This window comes from Hibiscus syriacus, unplaced genomic scaffold (assembly GCF_006381635.1).
Source record: "Hibiscus syriacus cultivar Baekdansim isolate YM2019G1 unplaced genomic scaffold, ASM638163v2 tig00117000_pilon, whole genome shotgun sequence".
In the NCBI taxonomy this organism is placed as follows: Eukaryota; Viridiplantae; Streptophyta; class Magnoliopsida; order Malvales; family Malvaceae; genus Hibiscus; species Hibiscus syriacus.
The window spans coordinates 384,550-392,590 of record NW_024063516.1 but is presented as its reverse complement, the minus strand read 5'-3'; the positions used below and the strand labels follow the sequence as shown (position 1 = coordinate 392,590).

General features: G+C 33.1%; 1 pseudogene; it reads right to left on the bottom strand.

Annotated features, from left to right (window-relative positions):
- Positions 1–5,001: 5,001 nt before the first annotated feature.
- On the bottom strand, positions 5,002–5,435 carry LOC120194764 (annotated as a pseudogene).
- Positions 5,436–8,041: the final 2,606 nt, after the last annotated feature.

The following is an 8,041-nucleotide window of genomic DNA, read 5'->3' as shown; positions in this document are numbered from 1 at the left end:
CTTATTGTCTTGTACATTCGAAGAGGACCCAATCAAAAGATTTGATGAAGGTAGAGGATTGAATTGCAGATTAAAAGAAATCCAAAGACCAATTAGCAAATAATGGCTCACTTGGTGATGAGATCCGCCAGTGGGGGTGTCTAACCCATGTCCGAGAAAAGACCCAAAGGATTTAAGAAAATAATCATGATATTATTGATACATCATACATTAATGTTATAATAATATATTAATATTTAATTTATTGATATATTATTAAAACATAAAATGTTAAAATTTTAAATAAATAAATTTATTAAAATATTTTTTTGAATAGTCTGAAATAATTATAAGATATTGTTTATTTATAATCTTTTCTAATCATTGACAATGCATACGCATCATGTAGACACAACTACTCGAATTTGTTATATTAAAAAAGAACAACACTTCTTTTAATCACTGAAATCTCTCAATGAGTTCATTAAATTATACTTTTATATTTCTCTTGATTTTTTTTATTTTTTAAAATTTTAGAGTAATTCTAGTGGTTAAAAAAGATATACTCCTTTAATAATGATTTGAATTCGAACAACATAATCTATATATACAAGTTTAAATGTAAGTCTTCTAAAAAAAGATAAATGCAAAGGCAATATAACAGTACGCATCGATGTTCCTGGATTTCATCCCAAGTGTCCTCTGTATGTCACAAAGAATTATCACCATAATGAAGTAGTCAGTGTAAAAGTTCACCTACTTAGCTTAAGGGTCACAATTGTTCCAGTAGTAGACCAAATTTATCAATTTTCACATTTGATCATCTTGACTAACAGAACAGTTAGTTTCTGCTGATGTGGATGCCAGCTGTTTCCACCTAAGATAATATTATTGACATGTTTAGTTAGTGGCATGACATTTACAATTTTTTAATATTTAAAAAAAAACCTATTATAACTCATACCCAGACAAATGGGTTGCGCTCAAATTTTGCGCCCTGGTTTTGCCCCTTCTGAACCGAAACTCACCGGACCAATCGACAGAAAAATGAAAAGTCGCATCCTTGTCGAACTTTTTTAACATCTTTCTAATAGTAATCAACTACCACTTTGAAGAAAGACCCGACTAAGCCATGATTGACGCCGTAAACTGTAATTATCCTAATGACGAAAGTTGGATTCAGCTGAGAAGAAAGTGTATGTATCTGAATTGGCTCGAGGAACATCGAGAAAAAATATTGTTTTTCTTGCAGATTTCAGCTGAATGAAGGTTGGTATGTTTTGAAATCGTACGAAAAAGAGATTCTTCAATGAGCCCCTCCTTCTCTGATGAACCCATGTACCATGTTCGAGGTTTAGAAGAACATGGATCTGGAAATGGTGTTCTAAGTTTGATTTTAGAGACCAAAGAAACGTTGAGTGCGAGATCTTCATATACATCTACGACATTCTAGAATAATATAGAAATGGTAGATGTGTAGAAATATTCATGGAAAAATATAGATATTTGTATTATTTAATATTATATCTAGAATTATCTATTAGAAGAGTCTAGATATTTTAATATTAAATGACTAAGATAATGACACGTGTCAACAATCTAATGACCACTAGAAATTATAAATAGGGGTGAGATTTTACCATTGTAGTAAGAGTGAAAAAGTGAGAAAATGGTGCCAAAAGTGTGAGATAGAGAAAGAGAGCTTTAGAGGTAGAGAATAGTAAAGTAGTGGGGTAACTGGGTAATATTTTAATTGTATTTTGTATCAATAAAAGTGTTCTCTTCTCTTAAGTTTCTCGATTAAACCTTAGTTGTTTCTAAGTTTTTAGTGCACTTGTGTTAGTTTTATTGTATGGTTGGCTCTGTCGCCTGATTAATATATGGTCGGTTATACCGTCTGAATGATATATGGTCGGTCTTGCCGCCTAAGTATTATTGTGAATCAAGAATTTAAAAGATAAAAGGCTAACCGACGTCAAAAGTATTGGTGTAGTGTGAATGATATATTATATGTCCTCTATAGTGGGTGTATTATGCTCGTCAAAGTTTTCAACAATTGGTATCTGATCAGGTGGTTCGGGATCGTTTCTAGTGGAGAAAAGCTTCGGTAAGGGTTGGACGCTTACATCGACGTGTTAATAACAAGGTTCTAAGGGTAGATTCTGTCAAAGCACAGTTAGGAACTGTGAAGCTCATTGGTCTGGGACCAAGTCTACTTGACGTCGGACGTCTTTCATGATGACAGATCTTACAAGCACGAGTAGTGGAATCAAGAAGCTCAATAACCACAACTATGGTTATTGGCATACCTGCATATAATCCTACTTACAGGGTCAAGCTTTGTAGGAAATAGTTGCTAGCAATGATACAACTCCTTAAGCAAAGGAAAATGTCGAAGTCTTAAGAAAATAGAACATCAAGGTCGATAAGGCTTTATTTATTTGGAAGACAACAATCGAGGAGGACCTATTGGAGTACATCTGTGACGATAAGACACCAAAGGCAGCCTGAGAGACTTTAGAAAAATTATTTTCGAAGAAGAATAAAGCATGCCGCCAACTCTTGGAAAATGAGTTTGCAAGTGTCTCACAAGGCAACCTAACTATTTCTCAATATTTCACCAAGATGAAATCTATTTGCCACGGGATATCTCAACTTGCCCCTGAAGAGAAAGTAAGTGAGGCAAGGATGAAGAGAATTGTTATCCATGGTATAAGGCCTGAGTATAAAGGATTTATAGTCGCTATGAGGGGATGACCTACTCAACCATCATTGGTTGTCTATTTCTCATATAGGGAAGACAACACTTCCAAAAGAAGGCTCTCACCAGCTCCAACTCGAGAAAGTGTATATTGTCCTTGGTTTAAAGAAGAATCTATTGTTAATCTCATATAAGTTGTGCTACTGTGCACTGATCATATCGTTGTTGTATCCTGGGAGACAAACGATCAAAGATTTCGAGCACCAACGGGTGGTTGAAAATTTGTCTTAAAGAAACTGCATAATTGCATGCCACAACTTATTTCTATTAATATATTAATGGTTTTCTATTCAAATTATTTAATTGAATATTTTCCATGTTATTAATTGTGTTTGTTTTATTCTTGATTCATGTACAAGAATTTTACAACGAGATCCTGTCGAGGAATTGAATGTTGTGTGACGCGACTTGTATGAATCACCATGGAAGCAAATTGTGGATCTTAAAATATTTTTTTTATTTTCTTTTTGTCTCGGATTGTTATACCTCTAACAACTTTTTCGTTCGGGTATTTTGGTTGGGTTTTTAACCTTTTTTATGTACAGTCCTCATATGGTCTAAAATGACTAGTTTATTGTGTTAATATTATAGGAAATTATCTAAATTATGTATTTAGTTTACTATAATAATTATAAACCCTCATTGTAATTTTGAATATTTTCACATTTTAATAAGATTAACATATTATATTCAACAACTATATATCATAGTTTAAACTATAAATTTTATTTAAACGTTTTAAATCTCACATCATTAGACTAATCAATAATTACTTAAAAAATTAAATCAATATTAATTTGACTCCATTGATTTTTTTTATTACAAATGATTCCATTTAATTAACTGGGAAATGCTCACGTGTGGCACCTTAATATAAGGCTAAAATAAGAAGCTACCGGTTTTGTTATTATTTTAAATAAGAAAACATGTAAAAAATGATCGAAAACATTATTATTTCTACCGGTTTTGTTATTATTATTAATTACTGATATAGATAAACGCGGTAGAAAAACCCGGTAATTAGAACCGGTCAAAATAATAATGTTTTCGGTTATTTTTTACCGATTTTATTATTTAAATAATAACAAAACCGGTAACGTTTTATATTAATATTAATGTGTCATACTTAATAACTTTCCAATTAACTGTTAATGCTAAACATGTTCAAAATTATATTTAGAATCATAATAATTAGGATAGAATCCAGTATTTGAATGCACAAAATGTAAGATAGGAATAGTAGGTAGCAGGGAGGCTCAGGGCACTTTAACTGACATAAATCATCACTCAAATCACATTAGAGTCCAACTTTTAACAAATCAAATTGAGGTAAGGCAATCCACAGCCAAACCCGATAGTCACCATCTTTTATTGGGGAAAGTGGTCGGATAGTGCCCCACTACGTCTGCTTCTTCTACAATGCCTTCCTTTTATTCCCTGTTCCCATTCCTACACGATTCCTTCCGACATCCGAAACCCATTACCAGCTTTGGCAACACACCAGTCTTAATCTTCACGTGTTTTAAAGATAGCTTTGAAGTACCAATTACATTTATGGTTAGTTGTTTTCATAAGGGGTTGCCTTTTCTACAGCGGTGTCTGGACATGGAGTATGATTTTATGCACCGGCACCGCCGTCAAACAAGAACCTGGCAATGAGCTTGTACTTGCGCTCTGGAATTTGAATAATCATTACTTCCTTACATATTGCGTTCGCTTTTCTTCGGAGTAAAATACTGTGCAGTTAATCAATCAAAAGTTGCAAGATCAGACAAAAATCTGTTGTAAACAGAGGGCAGTGAGATTACGAGAAAAAGACATTTTTTTCACGTGGAAGTGGTGCCATTACTTGCTACTATTAAAAAATATACAATGATGAAAATAATTTATACATCATTCGATTGAACATCTCTACAATTTTTCACTTGATCAATCAATCACAGATTTTTATTTTAATAAATCACTTCTTCGTGTTACCATCATTTTCTTTCATTCTTCTTCATGGATTCAGCTGGCACAAAGTCTTTTTCTTTTGCCTCCATAACTACTTGAACCGGGGCGACTCGGCGGATAATTCACCCGCCTTTTCTGCCATCTCCAGCGTTCCCCCAAGCTATTTTACATTACCTAACAGCTACCAAACCCCAATTTAACTCATTGCGAGCAATTTTAAAAGTAAAAATCTCAGACAACAACTCGCTGGTTTCAGTACCGTATATAGTTAATTGTTCACTCCATAAACTGAGTCAAAATCTCGCGTAAGAATCAAAGTCATTGCCTTTGTGTTCCCACTATTTCTTTAAACCCATGAAGTAACGGTCGAGATTCTGTCCACAAATCCAACTTAGTACTTCCCATTTGATAGTTACCTTTGAAGTCCGTGTTCGAGTACATACTAGCACGACCAGGCTCCGAGCGAGATATAAACCGGATCACTTCTTCGAAAACGGACTCGTCGCAGGGAATCGCCAACGGGCCTTGTTTAGAGAAGCCGTACTCTTCCTCTGCTTGGATAAGTAGTTTCTCAAAGACGGGATGCGGTACTCGCCCCAACGCAAAGTGCAACGTGTCCCGCCGGAACATCCGATGGGATGCGGCTGGCAGACATGCGGGACTTGTTCCTCCACCAACGCAGCATTTGTCGAAGCCTCAGAATGTGGCGGATTTTACTGCATCTCCCAAGCCCCGCCGACATCTTCCCGGGAAAACTAACAACTCAGATTTGGGGCAGAGGAAGAAAGAGAGAATTAGTATTTGTTTGTTTTGAAAATAGAGAGAATTAGGCCTTCTGGAAGTGTGAGAGGGAGAACGACTTTATAAAAACAAGGACTGAGAGAGTACCGTTGGAGTGTGAGATACAAGGCCGTGTCTGCTGTTATATGTTAATGATAGTCGGTGAAACAATTTAAAATCCCAATTCCCAAATGTCTTTTGGCTGACTGACTATGTAAAGATTTTATAATAAAACGTTGATATTTTGTAGCATAATAATGGGGAAACAAATATCACAAAAGACAAGTTCCATAATTTTGTTCCGGTATACATTTTGCTTTTGATACATTGAACTCCGTAAGTGCTCGATCATGTGGGAATTACTAATCAAATACCAACTAAAAGCCAATGCTTATTTCTTATTTTTGATCAATGTTTCTGGACAAAGATGAAGATTGATATCTAGCAGAATATATTTGACAATTTATTGATCAACGTTAACTAAAATTTAAAGTTAAAAATTATTGAATTATCAGTTGATGGAGGATATCAGACATGCTTATACGTACTAAAACTCTTGCTGTCTGTAAATATACTGTTATAAGATGAAAGAAGTTGCCCATCAAATGGTCAACAACGATAATGAGTTTGATAATAAATATGTTATTCAAATAAAATATTGAAGGTGTTACACCATGGCACATGCACGAATATAGTGAATCTCAATTTCTGCAATCAGCCGCTTATCGTACAACAATAATTCCGTTGTTCACGCCTTTGCGTAAAAGATCAAAAGTAGAAACACCACGAGGGGACTTATATAGTTTTCAATGGTTTGCGCCTCTATGACTTTTCGTTTAATTTAAGGGACCAAGACGGCCAAACCCACCACCACATGCACGGTTAAATAATTGGGTAATATAAATAAGTCGTATTTTTAAACAAGTTTTAAATATGTTATTTAAATAAATTATTATTTTAAACAAATCATTTTATCATTAAAAATGAAATTTACGTCTAATGTGATTTGGTATAATAACAATTTTAGTATCCTAAATTTGTACACTTTAATTTTATCATAATTCAATTCATATTTAAAAAAAAATCTATCAACTTAATATTCTTTAAGATACTGGCAAACCAATCAAGCCCATCAGATCAAAGCATCATTATAATTGTATTTTATCATAAACAACAATAATTTATTGTTAAACTATTATTATTGTAACATGAAAGTAATGTAATAATTTTGAGAGGAGAACAAACTCTTTATGATAAAAACAAATACTAAAACGGTGAATTTTGTAAATATGATGGGTTAAATTTATGATTTTTTTTAAAATTATGACCAAATTGTTAGATTGTATAAGTTTTATGGATTAAAAATGTTATTATACTGGATTACATCATTATTCATTTAATATTTAACGATAAATAATTTATTTATAATGATTTTTTAATTGAACGATTTGATTGTAACTCTAAAAAAATAATTAATTTATTACTATACATATAATCTGGTGACCTAAACCGTACCCTAAATAAAAAGGTGTATGTCTCTAAAAGTAGTAGTTGAGTCGATCAAAGATGATTTTCCGTTTCCTAAAACATATAAGAAAAATGGAACACTACCCCCCACCCCCAAAAGCAACGATTTTGTTCTCTCCATATCTGCCCAATCCACATGTCTCTTAAAATTTCCCAAGAGAAACTGCCAAGCCCCTCATCCCATTATCACTCATTGACCTTAATTAAACCCACTTAATATTCTAATCACACATGAATGCTTTTAAATGTGACATAAAAAAAACCAATCATTTGGACATTTTGTGCCTAATAAAAGAGCTCGTCTATTATGAATATCCCTTGAATGGGGAATGCGAGGGTATTGGATTGAAGGGTCCACGTGCATGGTATGGGAGGGTAGGGTGCATCCCCCGAACGTCATATACTGTGTTTGCACTTATTAATAGACAATTAAGAACCCACTTGCCCATGTCTTTGAATTTCGCTACATATATCCTCAACTACATTGTACGTACAATATTAACAACAAAAGTTTATTTTAAAAAATGATCAGAGCAAACGTGTAGCTGTATTAACATCTACTCTATTAGATATGCATATATCACACAACGTACTAACTATTTTGCATGTACTTGTTTTATTGGCCGTTTAATATTAATTCAACATTTTTTTATATTTAGACAACAAAATATTTAAAAGATTTCTGGGATTATATATTAGTTCATATTTTTTAATCATTTGTCGATAATTATTTCATTATTTGTGAAAAATAACATTTCTATTTCAATAATTATTTAGAATCATTATTCGCCTTCAATGTAGCTACTTTTAGCTGCTACATTAACTTTTATTTCAAATAATAACCGTAAAGAAGATATTTCATGCACGATATTTTTGGGGATTCAATCTGGCATGAAATTAAGTGGGACGTTAAAAAGATTATAAACATTTTCGGTGTGAAAGACAAAATATATACATTTTTTTTTGGAGAAAGAGCAAAATATATACATTGTAATTGGTAATGATGTGGCGAATAACCTTAAGAAATGTTTGGATGGTGGA